This window comes from Pipistrellus kuhlii, unplaced genomic scaffold (genome assembly GCF_014108245.1).
Source record: "Pipistrellus kuhlii isolate mPipKuh1 unplaced genomic scaffold, mPipKuh1.p scaffold_m20_p_1, whole genome shotgun sequence".
NCBI classification, from domain to species: Eukaryota; Metazoa; Chordata; class Mammalia; order Chiroptera; family Vespertilionidae; genus Pipistrellus; species Pipistrellus kuhlii.
This window is the reverse complement of record NW_023425404.1, coordinates 41615965-41635265: the sequence shown is the minus strand read 5'-3', so window position 1 is coordinate 41635265 and position 19301 is coordinate 41615965. Positions and strand designations below refer to the sequence as shown.

The 19301-nt window shown below is 45.7% G+C and overlaps 1 protein-coding gene across 3 annotated transcripts in view; it reads right to left on the bottom strand.

The window, feature by feature from the left end:
- RAB27A (RAB27A, member RAS oncogene family) overlaps positions 1 to 12572 on the bottom strand; it is a 68370-nt gene extending 55798 nt beyond the window's left edge. The window contains exon 1 of one of the 3 annotated variants that reach the window (XM_036441360.2): positions 12411 to 12572. The gene's annotated coding sequence lies outside the window, so the exon portion shown is untranslated. Of the gene's footprint in view, positions 1 to 12157; positions 12276 to 12410 lie in introns of those variants that run through there. The other 2 variants (XM_036441343.2, XM_045582375.1) reach the window with 2 other exon arrangements.
- Positions 12573 to 19301: the final 6729 nt, after the last annotated feature.

Sequence of the window (19301 nt, the reverse complement as noted above, 5' to 3'; positions counted from 1 at the left end):
TTTGTAATAATTTAATATTTAATTAAATGTAATAATCTAATACCTATAATGTATTTAGTGTTTGGCACATAGTAAATGTTCAATAGTAGTTGTTCTTGTTGAGGTATGTTTGCCCCTGTAATAAATGCCTCCTGACCTCTGTACCGACTGTGCTTTTTTAATTGGTTTATTTCATTTTCCTTGGCCACACCTTTCTAGAATCACCCATTCCCCTTTCCAATGTGCAGTTTCTTTATTTTAAAATATATTTTTATTGATTTCAGAGAGGAAGGGAGATGCAGAAACATCAATGATGAGGGAGAATCATCCATGTCTTCTGCCTTCTACATGCCCCTACTAGGGATCGAGCCTGTGACCTCCTGGTTCATAGGTCAACACTCTACCACTGAGCAACACTGGCCAGGCCAATGTGCAGTTTCTAATTGACAAGACATCTGGAAAACAAACAACCAAGCTTACTAGAACTGTGTATAGAGTGTATAAAATAGAAGATAATGGGCACCAAGAAATGTGAGGCTGATTGGCAAGTTTCAATATAGGAACCAGCTGTCTGACTGTGTAGAACCCATTGGGTTTATTTCCTAACTGTCAATGTGGGTCAGCAGCTGGTGACCCTCAGGGTAACCAACCATCCCAGTTTACCCAGGGCGAGCTGGCGGAGTTTCAGCCCTGGAAGTCCTGAGTCCCTGGAAAACCCAGCTCTGGGCAAATCCCTTCATCTTTTAGAGCCTGTTTCATCATCTATAAAATGAAGGCTAATATCTACTTTGGAAGTCTGCTGAGGATTAAATGAGAAGATGCTGTATAATACCTGACACCTAGAAAGCTCTAAATAAATAAATGGTAGCTCTAGCTACTATCCTGTTATTATCTACTCTACTATTAGTGGCAAACAAATTATTATTAGAAATCTAACCTGTACCTTGATTATTTTTTTATTTTTTTAAATTTCTATATATATATATATATATATATATATGTATATATGTTAATATACATATATATATATATAATTGATATTTTACAGAGAGGAAAGGAGAGAGATAGAGAGCTAGAAACGTCGATGAGAGAGAAACATCGACCAGCTGCCTCTTGCACACCCCCTACCGGGGATGTGCCTGCAACCATGTACATGCCCTTGACCGGAATCGAACCCGGGACCTTTCAGTCCACAGACCATTGAGCCAAACAGGTTTGGGCCCTTGATGATTTTCTTACTGGCAAGCTGAAATGTTTGTTCTTGTGCATTTCCTTCCACCCTTGTCCTACACAATCTGTGCAGGAGTAAGGACATATTAAAGGGCTTTAATATTTCAACATTTCTGACTTCGGCACTGGGCAAAGGCCATGAGCCCACCATTTTTTGATATATATTATCTCTCCCACACAGCTTAAGTCTTCAAGCATATTTATGTCAGGGGCTGGCTGCTTCTAAACTTCAGACAGAAATCAGAATGCCGCCTCACAAAGAAGGACCTCAGGCATCATACCTGAAATTCTTTTTTTAAAGTTGCACCATTCTTTTTCCCTTCATAAGGGCACCAAATCACTGTCTCCTAATGGACTGACAACTCACTAAATATGCCAATTCTATCCCTAAAAAATAAAGGCTCTTATCAAACAGATGAAACACCACTTCTGACCTCAAAAGCTGAAGTAACTCAGTTCTCAATAGATATGAATTACAGCCTGGAGAAGATTACCCACATCCGTGCACCCCGCAGCACAAGGGTGAGGCTGCCTTCAGGAAAGTTGCACAATTAGCGGTAGATAGGGGAAGCATCACAAGTTACTCAAAGCCAAGACATGGGCTGGGAACCCTCCAGGAGGCCGCAGAGAGAACACGAACAGCCAGGCATGAGAGAGACTTCTCCCTGTGAGCTCCAAGCTCCCTCCTCCCGGGCTCATGTTCCCTCTGCCAACGTTCCCACTCCGGGCCCGAGGCCTGGGAGCGTGGAACACTGGAGAGCCACAGGCGCTCAGAGAAGCCATGAAGGGCATCGGATCCAACCACTGGTAAGGATGAACGGATCCTGGAAATAATTTCTCCAAGTCTGTTCTGATGCGTCTGGCAGCAGGGTCACCTGGGGTGATCACCTGATGGAAATCCGAAGTCTGAGTTCCACCCAAGCCTCTGCATTGAGAGGGACCTTCAGGCATTTGCATTTATAACAAGCGTCTGAGGGGACTCCCAGTGACGCATAATAAGGTTTGAGAGCAGCCGCTCTAGGGAGAAAACATGCAACAATAGCTAGGCGGATAACCTGCAGGGAAGTCCACATTGAACCACTGCCAGTCTCAGATTCCACATCTGTAAAAGGGGAAGACTCACACCTCCACAGCAGGATGGTGATGAGAGTGAAAGGAGAGAACAAGTAAGAGCCTCCAGCACAGAGCCTCACACCCAGCGGGTGTTCCTTAGTTAACCCATCCCCTCTCTTCTTGTGTGCATGCCATTCTAAGAAGGTTTAGAACTATTGGTCCGGGTCCGTTTTGAATAAATGTCACCAGGGAAAGCAGATGGCTGGCTTAAGTTAAAGCCTCGACTTTAATGAGTCACCAGCGCAAAGGCCGAGGCCAGCAGCTCTAACCCATGGCTGGCGTGTAGAATGTCTGGTGGACAGTGGTTCCCAGGCCTCCCTGAGCGTCGGAATCGCCAGGGCGGCTTTAACCCAGACGGGCCCGTCTCCGGAGTTTCAGATTCCGGAGGTCTGGGTGGGGAGGCGGACCTGCATTTCTAACCAGCGCCCGGAGCGTGCCCACAGTGTGGGGCCCAGACCACACTCTGATCACCGCTCTACAGCCCCGGGTCTAAAATCTAACTGATCTGACACGTGGTAACAAAACAAGAAAACCATGCTGCATGCATTTCCTGTTTGACACCAGGCGGGTTAGTTACATGTAAATAAAGAGAAAAGTAATAAACCAGCAGTTTCCGAGGCTGTGCTGCCTCTGTTCCAGAGAATCTTTCTTACTGTATTTCTTTTCAATTGAAATTTTATTTTTCAATATTATTCTGTACTAGTTCCAGGGGTAAGGCATAGTGTTCGGACAATCATGTACGTACAGAGTGGACTCCCTGATACTTCAAGTACCCAGTTGGCTCTATAAATAGTTATGATGATATAACTAACTAGATCCCTCCGCTGTAATTTACATCTCTGTGACTATTCTGTAAGTACCAATTGATACTTCTTGGTCCCTTCACCTTTTTCACCCAGCCCCCAACCAACCTCCCCATCAGTCTGGTCTCTGTATCTCTGACACGGTTTCTATTTTGTTTGTTTATTTTGTTCTTTAGATTCCACACATAAGTGACATCATACGGTGTTTGTCTTTCTCTGTCTGACTTATTTCGCTTAGCATCCTTGCTGTTTCTTGAAAAGCCCAGAGAGAAGCCTGGGAGAGGTGAGTGCCATCTGCCTGCCCACTAGCTGTGTGGCCCTGAGGGAGGCCCATGATCTCCCAGCCTCAGTTTACTCACGGGAACCAAGGTGGGCTTGGTTACGGGCTCCTAAACCTGGTTGTGCGCTGTCAACTCCTACAGCGGCATTTAAAATAAAAACATGGGTTCTGCAGGCCTCACGCTAAATCTGAAACTTTAGAACCTCCGAAAGAGAGACTGAAAATGTGCTGCTTTCTGTGGGTCTGTTTTAAATAACACCTCCCTGTGTGATTTTTCCCGGGCGGCCAGTTTTGAGAACCCATTACCAGGGCGATCTTCCAGGCCTCTGCCGGCATTAAAGCCCTCTGATCCTTTTGATTTCTAAGTCCCTGTGCCCCGAGTCTGTGCTTACTGAATAACCTCCTTTTATATACGCTTCCCATGGAGTTTTTACTGCAGGAAGTGAGTACATTAGTTCTCAAAGCAAAGGAACTAGTCTGCTTAGCAGTTCCTTTTCTCATGGATCAATAAACTGGCATCCTGGTTTCAGTATAAAAAAAATTTTTTTAAAGCCCAATGTGTGAGACAAATGAGAAATGACATAGGATGAGGGGCGTCACGGAGGCCAGCAGGGCACAGATCACAGACCCTCAGAGACCACCACCAGAGCCTCTCTGGGAAATTAAAAGTCAATGACCAAAACCTCTACCCTGAGTCATCAGCTCATTTTGCCGCTTAGAACTGCAGTGGGAAGCGACTGAGGAATTTGAAACAGAAGAAGGGTATGGCCTGATTTGTACTTTTAAAAGTGCACTGGCTTTGTGTGAGGAATGGGCTGGGGGAGGAGTGCATGAGGGAGGCAAGAATGGCACCAGAAAAGCAGCAAGACAGGCAAGAAATGCTGGCCTTGAACTGGCACCTGGCACAGAACCACAGTGGGCGCCAAGATATTCCCGGTGATAACAGAACCCGCTTGCTTCCCTTCCTCTGATAAGACACTGGTTGTTGGTAATGTTCCATCTGAAAGTCACTTCCTTTGAACAGCAAAGCAACACAATTTTGGACTGCCCACCTCACCACTGGTTCCAGCCAAGAAGTATTGGCATAAGGATATAGCACATGGGGAGCCCGGAGACGTGTCTTCTGAAACCTTCTCTGCCATCAGCCAGCCATGTGACCTCGGGCACAGCTTCGAACGAGTGGGAGGGGAGTGTGCACTGGGAGGTTTCTGAGGTGCCTACTGGCCCTTAACTGGTGTGATGCTGTAAGAGTAATAAGTGAGGTCTCCTAATCTAAGCGGCAAAATGAGCTGATGACTCAGGGTAGAGGTTTTGGTCATTGACTTTTAGTTTCCCAGAGAGGCTCTGGTTAAGCAGGAAATGGGTGTTCATAAAGACACCGTGCAGCCTTACTATTTCCATGGGAAACTCTGGTGGCGGGAACTTTGGGAGGTAGACACGCCTGGTCATCAGAGAGCTCATCGCCTGAGGTGCTGAGGGTACAGGTCTCTGAGGCATTTAGGCACCAAACCTTCCATCACATCGCGCCCCCTCTCCCCCACCCCCGCCTTTGCTGAATCACAGGGCAGCCTGGCTCTTACTTCCTATGGTCAGGCTGACCACGGGGTCCACGCCTCTCAAACAGCCAACCTGGCTCCTCCTCAAGCTCCTCCCTCCACGTGGTCCCTGAGGGCAGTGGTCCCCAGTCCTGGCCCTGTGCCACATGGAACGCCTTAGACTTGGGGTGAGGGAGAGATCAAAAAGACAGCAGTGGTGCAGTTAGGCTTCGTGACTTCACATGACGGGGGCCAGAGGCGGGGGGAGCTGCAGGCCAGAGAGGCTTCCTCAGCCCCCGCACCACGGACACCTGGGGCAGGACCACCCTTTGGCATGAGGGGCGGTCTGTGCACCGTAGGACGCTCAGCAGCATCCCTGGCCTCTGCCCACTAGATGATGCCAGGAGTAACATGTTTTATGTTTGACAATCAAAAACATCTGCAGACATGGCCAAATGGCCCCTAGGGATGAGGGGGTCAAAATCAGCCCCCGATTAAGAAGTTCTGGTGTAAGAGCACATAGTTAATTATGGGCAATATCGGAGACTACAGACCAGAGGACCAGCTACTGGTATGTCGGCTCCTCTACAATCAAGCAGGAGCCCCGGAACTCTGCGGGAGTCACTCCCTGAGCAAACACCGCAGCCCACTCCCAGCCCTCCGCGCTGCAGCAAGGCAGGGCAACGGGGAGCTGGCCTGGCCCCGTTGGCAGAAGCCCCGCCAGCACAGTCAGCAGCCTGCTGGGCCACATTGGGTCTCCAGTACCTGACCTTCTCTTTCCAAGGGCTGCTGGACGCTTTTCCTCATTCCAGGGGTCACCCTTTGCAGGGGTGAGATTCATTATGAAAAAATAAACACACATATTGCAAGAAACAAAGAAGTCCCAACCATGACCATGGATTATATTTTAAAATTCTTAGGTATCTCAAAGGAACATTTAAATCATGACCTATTTCTATATGTGTCATTTTTCCCACGTCAGGGGTAGTACAACAATAAAAGCACCTCACTGTCGCCGTTAGTTTGCTGATTGAGACCCTGTGTATGCTTTTAATGATATAATTACACAGGAGATGCATAAACCAGCCAAGCTAGATAAGACTGGATCAGCTGCCCAGGTGGTGAGATCGGGGCAAGATAGAGCAACTGCAGTTAATAAGAACAAACAGATGTTTTAGTCTCTTGGCAACCAGCTTTATTATCATGCTTTGATCTGGCAGCTGGTAAGGCTTTATATAAATTAATCAACAAAGCTATAGAAACACAAAATTAGTGGCCCTGAAATATGGTATTCTAGTGGCAGTCAGAGAACGCACGTCCATTTTCAGGGCAACTTTCCTAAATAGATACACATGACCTTATAATAATAATAATAAAATAACCCATCTCTAAAGGGCAAGTCACATATACCTAACCATCTACATTGGTCCTTATCACATATCTGCCATATTTTTTCTACCAAAATACTGAGGGACGAGGAATTTCATAGGAGTGGGCCACACAGAGCAAGCAGGCTTTCCATAAGACAATACTTGGCTATTGTGGAATTACTCCCAGTCCACCTTAATCAAAGCATCCTTCAATAAAAATTCAAAAGGGACAAAAATATTAACAGGCCCTTAAAAGGAATAAAAACACATACAAGGAAATACAACCAAATGGTGGCCCTCGAAAAAAAACTCAAGGGTGCCTCATGACAATGGCTTTGATTGCAACACACTGGATCTGGGGACTGGGGGGAGAGCGTGATATTGGAGTAATCACACAGCGGTGGGTCAACAGGAAACATAAGCAATTTATACCGGACCTCGTAGGGAAGACACTGTGCAGCAGACTGAAAGGGCAGGGCGGGGCTAACTCCTTGGAATGTGAGGGCAGGGGGAACTGGACCCTAACCCTCACCCAACCAATCAGAGTCAGCCAAAGCAGTGACATCACCACCCCTATGAAACCCCTTGATCTGTTGAAGCTCATGCTCTTCCGCCACGCTGTCGGCGTAAGTGGGACAGAGCCCATGCTAGCATGGAACAGGCTTTCTGCTATTGCATCTGACTCGGCTCCCTGGTGGTCCTTGGGGATCACGAAATCTGGGCATAACAAGACCAGCCACTGGACCTAGAGTCCCAGTTCTGGCTCTGCTACTAACTGTGGGATCTTACAGAGTGACTTTATGTCTCTGGATATGAATTTCCTTACTGCAAAAGTCTAGAGCAACACTAAGTCTCCTCCAAATTCTTTCTCCTTCCAATTCTTCTGAGTTTAAGAGTCCTCTCTGTCCTTACATTGGACACTTGTGCAGTCACCAAAGTGAGCTCAGTCACTATCTGGACATTACCGTGATCCCTGCATTTCCTGTGCATACACATGGGTTAACCTGACTATGGTGATCAGATTAAATACAAGACACAGTTAAATTTGCATTTCATAAAAGCAAATACTTTTAAAATACAAGTATGTCCCAAATATGGCATGGAACATACTTACAGAAATAAAATATTCATTGTTTATCCAAAATGCAAATTTTTTTTTTTTTCTAAATCTTGCACCCTACCTCTGATCCCACATAGAAAGTTCAATTTTAAAAATTGTTTCCATACATGTGGGTGGTTTTAAGAGTGGCTGAGGCACTCAGTGGGAGACCTCCTCAAGAATAGCATGTACAGTCACACACACACACACACACACACACACACACACACCAGGAAAAGAGGAATAACTTTCAACACTCCTCTTGAGTAAGCCAGGCAGTAAATACAATGAGTGTTAGGCCTCAATGATACCAGACAAAAAATAAATAAAAATGTGATGGACCCTCTGCCCCGCACAAGCAGACAGGAGGCCAAAACAAGCTGGGTGCTCCCTGCTCCACACATCCCACCCTCTGAACGTAAGTTAATCACACACCCTTTATCTCTTCCTCCAACTCCGAGCTCACGTCTGCTCCCAAGGTAATCAGCTTAAAGGAAACCAGATCATAAACTCAAGCTTCCTGACCCAGAGGCAGAGGAACAAATATGACCCAAGCAGAAACGGCAACAGGCTTAACAAGGGAAGGCAGTGAGAGGGAAACATTACCCTCTTCAGGAGGCAATCTTGTTTTAACAACGGCGAGACAATCTTGCTTTATAGGGGCTCACGCTTTTTTTTTTTTTTTAATTTCAGCTTTATTGAGGTAGAGCTGACATGTGAAATTATAATTTATTTTTAAAAAGTAAAAATAAAGTTGTAAGTAACTTAAAGCGTACATCGTGGGGGATTTGATGCACATGTGCAAGGTGAAAGGATTCCCTCCGTCTGGTTAAATAGGGGCTCACGCTTGACACAGGCAAGCCCTGTTTTGTTTTTCAGGAGATATCAAACCTATCGTGATTTGTTAGGGAAAAAATATATATCACACATATGTCAAAATAATGCCTTTTCACACTGCAGTGAAGATATAAATAGAGCTCATTCTAAGATAGGTTTAAGTAACAATGGAAAGCAGATTCAATTTTAAAGATGACGTAAAGTTTAATTACCATACACTGGAAGCCAATTAACTCAATTCTTTCTAAGAAAGAGCAGAAGGAAGGCCCACTCAACTGCAGCCAGTACGGCTCCATCAGCAGTAGCAGGGTGAGCTGGACTAAAACAAGGTGCTTGGCCAAAACCGGTTTGGCTCAGTGGACGCGGACTGAAGGGTCTCAGGTTCGATTCCAGCCAAGGGCACGTACCTTGGTTGCGGGCACATCCCCAGTAAGGGGTGTGCAAGAGGCAGCTGATTGATGTTTCTAACTCTCCCTCTCTCTTCCTCTCTGTAAAAAATCAATAAAATATATTAAAAATAAATAAAACAAGGTGCGTGTAGCTATTGGCTAAGAGAAATTAAATGTGTGGCTGACATTCAGCAAGCGTTCATTGAGCACTCCTTTTGTCTAAGATACCTTGCAATATAAGCCTCAAAAATGAGCTGGAGTCCTGCTCGGCCTCCAGGATATGACAATGTGTCATGGTTATAAGGACATACACATAAACAGTCGACAGTCTAAAGTAGTCATTTAATTATCAGGTGCCTCGTTAGTGAATCAGTCTCATAATTAAATGTCAAAATGAGTTTCCAAGTAGGCAATTCCAGGTGGATGCCGGAGAAAGATTAATTCAATGCCGTACAAAGCATTCATCAAGAAATGAATTTCCATTTTCTTGAATTTCCAAGGAATTTCTTCCTCCCCCTACACAAGCGTAAGAGATGGAATCCCTGGAGGCAGCGAGGCCTGCCAGCCCGAGTCCTCTGGGCTCCACACAGGAGCGCTCCTGGCCACTGTGGGAAGAGCAGAGCCCTCACCTTCCTCCTTGGTTGACCTTCCCTCTCCGAGGAAGGTAACGCATTCTCAGAGACAACAGGAGGATAGAAGAGGAGAGAGATGTTCGCGTAGCTATGGACAATGCTTCTCTTAGATAAAATAGGAAGAAATAGCAAAGCGATAACCATTTCTTATTTTCCCTTTCCCTTTTCAATCATTCAATACATTTTTGAGTGCTTACTGTGTGCCAGAAACCATTCTAAATGCTGTGCATATACCATAATGAAGAAGAGAAATTCCTGCCTTCATGGAGCTTGTAATCTACCAGTGGGAGACAAATATTAAGGGAGGGAGGGAGAAAGAGAGAGAAGTATTAGAGATTCTAAAGAAAAATAAGGTAAGATAAGGGAGCAGAAAATGATGGGAGTGGTGAGGAATGCTATTTTAACTGGGATGGTTCAAGAAGGACTCTATACAGAAATGACTTTTGACCTGAATGAAATGAGTGGGAAGACTGTGCAGACATTTGAAGGAAGAGCATTCCAAGCAAAGGAAACGTCAAGTGCAAAGCTCCTGAGGTGTGCCTGGCTAATGCAGAGTAAGCAAAGGAGAGAGAACTAGAGAATGAAGCCCTAGCTGCTTTGGCTCAGTGGATAGTGCGCTGGCCTGCAGACTGAAGGGTCCCCAGTTTTGATTCCAGTCAAGAGCACATGCTCAGGTGACGGGCTCAATCCCCAGTGGGGGGATGCAGGAGGCAGCCAATCAGTGATTCCCTCTCATCATTGGTGTTTCTACCTCTCTCTCCATCTCCCTTCCTCTCTGAAATAAATAAAAATATATTAAAGAAAATGAAGCCCCATACCATAAAAGGGGCATGTAGGCCATGATGAGACTTTGTTTTCCTTCTGAGATAAAAGGCTACTGGAGAGTCTGAGCAGAGGAGTGAGTGACTTTGGCTGCCCTGTTGAGAATAGATCGTAAAGTGGTGAGGGTGGCAGTAGGGAGGCTGAAGGAGGCTTTGCAGTGAGCCAGGAACTTGATGGTGGCATGGAAGTGGTGAGAAACGGTGATTATCCTAGACATACTCTCAAAGTAGAACCAATGAGATTTGCTGAAGGATTAGATATGGAAATGAGAGAAAGAAGAGAACCAGGGATGATTCCTGCATCTGGAAGAATGAAGTTGCCACTAACCGAGATGGGGAAATTAAGGGAAAGAAGGTTTGGGGTGGGAAAATCAAGAGTCTGGTTCCTTCAGACTGTTGCCCACTCCAAAACCCTTATATCTGTTACAAAACCAAAACAGTGGAAATTGAGAATCTAAATGTCATATGGAAATTTAAGGATGCAGAATAGCCAGAATAATCTTGAAGGGGGGGGAAATAAATACAAAGTGGGAAGGCTCACACTTCTCAGTTTCAAAATTACTACAATGCTACAGTAATCAAGACAGAATAAGGAAAGACATATAGGTTAATGGAACAAATTTAAAGGTCAGAAATATACTCTCACATTTAGTCAATTGATTTTCAACAATCACTAAGACCATTCAAAGGGGAAAATAGTCTTTTCAACAAATGGTGCTAGAAAACTGGATTTCAACATGCAAAAAGAGGAAGTTAGACCCCAACCTCCTATCATATACAAAAATTAATTGTAAATGAGTTAAAGGTTGAAATGAAAGAGCTAAAACTATAAAACTCTTAGAAGAAAACATAGACATAACTTCATGACTTTAGATTTGGCAATGCTTTCTTAGATTTGACACTGAAAGCACCAGCAACAAAAGAAAAAAAATGAATTACACTTTATCAAAATTCAAAACCCAGGCAGGCCATGGAAATTCTGAAAGGGAGGAAAGGAAAAAAGTGGAAAGGAAAAGCAACATAAAATAGGTTATTTGGCTCAGTGGATAGAGTGTTGCCTGTGGACTGAAGGGCCCCAGGTTCAATTCTGGTCAAGGGCATGTACCTCGGTTGCAGGCTCCCAGCCCTGGTGGGGGACATGCGGGAGGCAACCAATCAATGTGTCTCTCTCACATCAGTGTTTCTCTCTGTCTCTCCCTCTCCCTCCACTCTCTCTAAAAATCAATGGGAAAAATATCCTCGGGTGAGGATTAAAAATAATAATAATAATAATAATAATACAGAAAAGAATGATCCTCAGTCAAGTTCTTTCAAGTTCATTAATATTAACCTTTATTCATTTCCAGCCATCTAAAGAAACCCTATTTTCCAGACTGTGTCCCACCTCCCAAGCAAGTTTTTAACAAAAGAAAAGAAAAAGGAACAAGAACAGTGAAGCACCAACAAATTAAATCAGCAATCATTATAGAAAACTTATATGGCAAACACTACTCGCCCCTCCCAACATCTGATTGACAAGCCAACCATAACGGGAGAAGCCATCTAGTAGGGGGAAAAACAGCTGTTAGCCCGCAGGGGGGAGCACAGACACTGTGGAGAAGGTTCTGAGGCCATGCGGCCCAGGTAGCCAGTAGGAACCAGAGGCTGGGAATGCAAAGTCAAGAGCTCACAAGATTTCCTTCACTTTGGGCCTGCCTTTGCTCGCCTGTGATCTACTGGGACAGAGACAAGCCTTTGGCAATTGTCTGGGAACCTGTCATCACATCCGTACTACCCAGCCAACACCTGAGAGCTTTCTGGCTGACTGACAGGAGAAAGGGAACCCTCTCCCACCCGCCAGTTGGCCGTCCCGACCCTGACCAGCGAAGGTGTTGGAAAGACGTTCAGTAATTCAACCGAAACCAGCAAAAGGGAGCAAAGAACTAGCGGTGGGTGCAGGAGGCCTGGGACCTCCCTTCTCTCCTCCCAGTGAGGTTCCTGCCCCACTCACGGGGACCCCTCGCGCCTGGAGGCCACCCGGAGTTGGCCTCAGCCCCCGATCTCAACCTAGGACGAGCCAGCATCAGCACCTGGTGCCCAAGCAGAGCGTCATCCCGGCCAGTTGTCATCCATCCTGGGGTCTGCGCGATGGCCATCCAGGGTCTGAGTGCAGCGAGGCAACTTTTCTGGCAAGATCCGTCCCCCAGAGGCCAGGGGAGAAGAAGCCGCAACCTCCAGCCCAGCCCAGCCCAGCCCCAGGACCAGCCCCGGACCAGCCCGGGGACCAGCCCCGCTCCGGCCGCTGCCGGCTCAGCCCGCGGGGAGCCGGGAGCCCAGCCTCACCTGCTCAGCCCGCGCCGCTCGCTCGGCTCTGTGCGCGCCGCAGCCGCCGTGCCGGCCTTTTTTGGGTCCTCGGCGGGTCTTTTCCGTCTGGCCCCACATCACTTCCCGTAAAGGAGAGCGAGGTGGGGCGGGACCTCCTCTCCGCCCTCCACCTCCCGCCTCCTCCTGTCACCCCGGGGAGCACCCGCCCCACTCCGCTGCCCGCAGCCCCGCCGCACCTGCCGGGCGCCGAAGGTCCGGGCGCTCCTCTGGCTCAGCCAGGTGTCCGCTGCCCTTTCCTGGGAGGCGCGAGGCCGCGCGTGTGGGGAGGAGGGATGGGGGGACTGGAAGGAGGCGGGCGGGGTTCGTTCTGAACACGGGGTGACATTTACAAACTGCTCCGGCATCGGTGCGCTGCGACATATGGTGAATGCCTCTCGCCACATGTCCTCCTCCAAAAGCCATTTTCTGAAGGTGTTTTCTAGGGCATCAGATCGGCGTCTCCACTTGTAGCAAGAACTGCTGAGAGCTGAAAAGTCAGCCCTCCCTCCCCCCGGAGTTCCCTGGGGGCCTCTGTCCCCGGGGGTCCGGCTCTGCCCTGTCCATCCCGCCCGCCAGCTCCTCCCTCATTCAGGCGGCCTGGGCACCGCCTTCCAGCACCAGGGAAACCGTATGACCTTGGGAGAGCGGAGGGGATGGTGAGTATATTTCTGGAAGGGAAGGACAAGCAGGGTCTCTGGTCGTACGGTCTAATTCGGATTATAAAATCACTTAACATAATATTTCTAAGAGTGATAGAGCACTTTATTTAAAAAAAAAAAAAATACAGTAAGGAGAAATCTGCGAGCTTTTGCTGCCCCCTAGGGTTTGCCTGAGCCTACTTGAACCTGCTGCTGGGAAATGGGTTCAGGCTCCCAGGTTCCCACTGAGAGAAGGCCAAATTCCTCTTCCAATGGGCTGGGGTCTGAGCGGTGGCCTTGGGCCTGCCCCCGTGGGCTCTCAGGCAAAGCACTTCCGAACCAAGTAATTTCACTTCCAAACAGAGCAAAATGCGTGCAAACCCTCGCCCAGCTTCTCTTGTCATCTCTTCTATCTCACTGCTCTGCCCCTGCTTGTGCCACAAATTCCAGCTGTCCCAGACCCACCTGCCCCACCCCATCGTCCTACCTACGTACTCACAGTTTACATCACGGCACAATTAGCTTCTCAGATTTAGGTCCAATTTACAAAATCACATATAGAATAGCCATATGAAATGGCCAGGTATTGAAGATCTATTATAGTTAACCTAATATTTCCAGGCAAATATAAGATAGTGACCTCAGAATGAGGGATAGCAAATTTCACACAAGGTGATGGTTTCAAGGGATGTTCCCCAGCTGAGAGAAGGGCCATCAGACTGTTGCTGGTTGAGGGTCAGACAGGAAAAGTAGCCCCCGGCGGAAGTGTAGAGTAACAGCCTGGGAGTCACTGATCAGCTAAAATCTGGGGATGGGAGGTGAAGGGGCAATGCAGCCACTGTTCATGGCTGATATGATGATATGAGACTGGGGGAGCCCCCACTTCAGTACTCCCGACTTGTGCCTGCTGTTATCAGGGGTTTACCGGGTAGATCAGAAAACAGACAGTGGCCTATGGCCCACATTCAGCCAAGCACCCCATGAAGTACCCTCAGGGAGCTTGAAAGACCAACAAGTAAGCAGTTAACTTCAGCGCCGTGAGATAAAATCCCCACTGGATTTTAAATACCGCCACTGGAACACAGACAAATGACACCAAATCAAGACTTCCCAGAGAAAGTGACTAAAGGACAGCAAAGAACACTATCAAGCCCAGCCAATGTGGCTCAGTGGTTGTGCATTGATCTATGATCCAGGAGGTCATGGTTAGATTCCAGGTCATGTGCGAGGGCTGTGGGCTTTTCAGGGACATGCAGGAGGCATCCAATCAATGATTCTCTCTCATCATTGATGTTTCTATCTCTCTTTCCCTCTCCCTTCCTCTCTGAAATCAATAAATTGACCGCCACTCCATCACAAAGATGGCTGCACCCACAGCTGAGGCCAAGTTCTCTTAAGGAGCCTTAAGGAGCAATCAGCAGGGACCTGAGGCTACACCCATAGCTGGGTGGCTAAGAAGGCAGTGCCATGACGTACTCCTATGCCACTCATCAGGGGCCACCTTTCGCCACCACCCGGGAGTCAAGAACGCCCTAGCTGGAGGTTGCAATCCTTTGGGGGTTGCCCATTTGTGCTTGGAGTGCTGGGCCCATGAGGAGACGAACTTCCTCATCCCCACCCGGGGCCCTGCATTTTGGTATTGCACTGGGCCCTATAAATCATTGGGTCAGCCCTGGTGATAGTAATAGATTATAATACATGGAATAAAATAGGAATCTGCAAATCAAACCGACGCATCATTTCTGCAGTAATTCCACCAAAAAGGTAAAACCTGAATCTATCTAATTATGAGGAAGCATTAAACAAATCCAAATTAAGAAACACTTTACAAAACGGTAGACCAGTATTCTTAAAAAAAAAATGTCAATGTCATGAAAGACAGTGACTGAGGAATGAGCCAGAATAAATGAAACCAAGGGGCTATGGCAACTAAATTCAAATGTGAGCCTTGATTGGTTCCCAGAGCAGAAAAAAACACACCTCTTGCTCTAAAGAACATTAACTGGGCTTGGTAGAATTTGGATAGAATCTGAGATTAGATAATATATCAATCTTAACTTCCTGATCTTTTTTTTTTTTTAACTTCCTAATCTTGATCATGCTGTAATTAGAGGACCAGTGCATAGACCTTGGCCTGGCCTGCATGGATCAGGCTGAAACTGGCTCTCCGATATCCCCCAGGGGTTCCAGATTGTGAGAGGGCACAGGCCAGGCTGAGAGACCTCACCAGTGCACAATCTGGGCTGGGGAGGGACCGCAGGAGGGCTCCAGGGCATGTCCTGCCCCTCTCGCCCAATCAAGATGGGCCAAACCTCAGCAGCAAGCTAACCTACCAATCGGAGCATCCTCCCTCTAGTGGTCAGTGCTTGTCATAGCAACTGATGGAAAGATTGGACACTTAACATTAAGGCTTTTATTATATAGGACTAGAGACCCCTGGGGATGGTGTCCCTCAGCCCAGCCTGCACCCTCTCCAATCTGGTGCTCCTTGAGGGATATCCAACTGCCCATTTAGGCCAGATCCTAAATGGGCCAACGGACATCCATCTCATAATCCAGGACTGCTGGCTCCCAACTGCTTGCCTGCCTGTCTTCCTGATTTCCCCTAACCACTTCTGCCTGCCAGCCTGATCACCCCTTAACCACTCCCCTGCCAGCCTGATTGATGCCTAACTGCTCCCCTGCCAGCCTGATCCCCCTCAACTGCTCTCCCCTGCAGGCCTGGTCCCCTTCAACTGCCCTTCCCTGCAGGCCTGGTCACCCCTAACTGCCCTCCTCTGCTGGCCATCTTGTGGTGACCATCTTATGTCCACATGGGGGCAGCCATCTTTGACCACATGGGAGCAGCCATCTTTGTGTTGGAATGATGGTCAATTTGCATATTACTCTTTTATTAGATAGGACTAGAGGCCTGGTGCATGAATTTGTGCAAATTGAAGGGAAATTAATTGAAAGAAATATTTTAAGAGGCTGGGGAGGAACTGTGGGAGAGCTCCAAGACATGTCCAGCCCATCTTGCCCAGTATGGATTGGCCAGACCCCAGCAGTAAGCCAACCTACCTATTGGAGCATCTGCCCCCTGCATCATAGCAACTGGCTGAACAGTCGAATGAACAGTTGGACACTTAGCATATTAGGCTTTTATGATATAGGATTAGGAAAGAGAATATTCTTGTTTTTAGGCCTTGCACATTGAAATATTTAAGAGTAAAGGGCATCATGTGGGCAATTTATTCTCATATGCCTAGAAAAATAATAACATGTGTTTGTTTGTATATACATAAATATGAAGAAAAGACTAAATCAAATGTAATAAAATGTTAATATTTGTAGAATTTGTATAGCAGGTATATACAAATTCCTTTTATTATTTTTGCACCTTTTCTCTAAGTCCAAAATTATTTTGAAATAATAGTTTAAAAACATTTAAAAGTCTCTTCAGAAAATCCCTCAGAATCAAATCTAGTGGCCCTTTGATAATCTATCATTGACTTGGCTTTTCCCTCTCTTTTTCTCCCCCTATCCTGCTTTCCTGATCTTGGGATTAGAATGGATTTATAACGAGACTGGAGAAACCACCACCTAATTGTATTATCCGAGGCCTTGATGATACGCCTTCACCGAGGCACTGGGGAAAACACATGAATTGCTGAGGAGGCCACTGACACCTTTGAAAAGCTCTGGGGTAGTTGTCCTTTGAGGACTGAAATTGACAGAAGCTGCTGCTGCAATAGGACTCCCTAGAATCAATTAGAAGATGGAAAAAAAAAGAATTTCTGAAGGGCAAAGGACAGATGACAGACATAACTACTATACTGGAAGCAAAGGTAGAGTGCAGCCAGGGTGCCTTGACCAATAGGGATCTGTGGTGATGGCTAATATATTTATGGTACCCTTTTAAAATGTACAATTACGTGGTTTATTAAATATTGCAAAAGTTGTATGCTCACCACTATCTAGTTCTTGAACATTTTTAGCACCCTAAAAAGAAACCCTACATCCATTACCAGTCAACCCCGATCCTTTCTTTCCCCTAGTCTTTAGTAGCCACTAATCTATTTTGTCTCTATGTATTTGCCTGTTCTGGACATGCCATACATATAGAATCACACTTATGCCCAGCTTCTTTCATGTTTTCAAAGTTGATCCAAGTTGTAGTATGCATCATATTTCATTCCTTGTTAGAGCTAATACCACAATTTGTTTATCCATTCATCAGCTGATAGACATTTGGATTATGTCCACGATTTGCCTACTATAATAATGATGCTATGCGCATTCATGTACAAATTTTTGTGTGGGCATGTTTTTATTTATCTCAGGTATATACCTGGAAGTGGAAGTGCTAGTCACATAGAAACATTGTGTTAAACTTTTTGAGGAACCACCAAACAGTTTCCTAGCAGCTACAGTTTTGTTTTTGTTTTGTTTTTTAAATATATTTTATTGATTTTTTTTTTATTTTTTTTTACAGAGAGGAAGGGAGAGGGATAGAGAGCTAGAAACATCGATGAGAGAGAAATATCGACCAGCTGCCTCTTGCACACCCCCTACTGGGGATGTGCCTGCAACCAATGCCCTTGACCAGAATCGAACCTGGGACCTTTCAGGCCACAGACCAACGCTCTATCCACTGAGCCAAACCAGTTTCAGCCTAGCAGCTACAGTTTTACTGTAAGTGTATGAATAAGCGTTTTCATTTCCCGACATCCTCACCAACACTTTGAATGGCTGCAGTATCTTCACTAGAGAAAAAAATCAGTTCATCCTCTGGCATTTGATATGTAAAAACTGATTAATGCATCCTTCTGAAAAGGAGGATCAAATTCAATTTAACTTGATGTTAGATAGAAGATTATATTAGTTGGCTATCATATGATTATGTATTCCTACCCAGTCATGTGACTTGACTGTGAATCCTGTGGGAAGTCTATGTACCTGCCTTTGATTTTGGGCTTAACCACATGGCATGCTCTACTAAACCAACAGAATGTGAGAAGACATGCTAAATATTTGCTACAATTGAACAGAAGTTTACAATTCTGTTTCCTCTCAGTTTATCTCAATCCTATATTCTGTAACATCCCAGAGTTCTGCTCATTGAGCCTACATCCCACAATAGGAAGACATACACTGAGTGGCCAGATATTCTGCTCATTGAGCCTACATTCCACAGTAGGATGACATACACTGAGTGGCCAGATTATAATCTCTGAATGCATAATAATCTGGCCACTCAGTGTGTGTGTGTGTGTGTGTGTGTGTGTGTGAATTTTATTTTATTTTTTTAAAATATATTTTATTGATTTTTTAAGAGAGGAAGGGAGAGAGATAGTTAGAAACATCGATGAGAGATTCATTGATCAGCTGCCTCTTGCACACCTCCTACTGGGGATATGCCCGCAACCAAGGTACATGCCCTTGACCGGAATTGAACCCAGGACCCTTCAGTCCCCAAGCTGACGCTCTATCCATTGAGCCAAATCAGTTTCAGCGTGTGTATTTTAGAGGCCCAGTGCATGAATTCGTGCCTGGGTGGGGTCCGGCCAGCCTGACCAGGGGGAGGGGACAAGGGTGGTTGGCTGGCCTGCCTGTGGTCAAACTCCTGGTTGAGGGGACAATTTGCATATTAGTCTTTTATTATATAGGATATCTACTGAGTGGCCAGATTATTATGCATTCAGAGATCATAATAATCTGGCCAATCAGTGTATATAGTAGAGCCCCAGTCAACCTGTAGCCAAGCAAATTGATATTTGATAATTGATATTTGTACATTAATTTAAATTTTTATATATTTTATATGCATTAAAGAAAAAGTCTCAAAAGCTCACTAAACTATTAACTGTATTAATTAAATCAATGTATGCCTGGATAATTTTCACTTTGTACATTTTTGTATTGTTTGGTCTTTTTAATGAACTTACATTTATGATTCTTTCTTCACTCCCTGTTATTTTAAATTACTCATACTGTCTATTCAACTTAGATTAAGCTAGAATGAATTTATTTTTCAAGAAAAAAAATCAATAATAAAAATTGAGTTTATTCTTTAAAAATGAGTTTAGTTTAAAAAAAAACAAAAAAAAAAACCACTTTGTAAAACCCTAAAGACTCCACACACACACAAAAAAATGACAATGAGGTACCATCTCACAACTGTCCGAATGGCTACCATGAACAAATCAACAAATGACAGGTGCTGGCAAGGATGTGGAGAAAAGGGAACCCT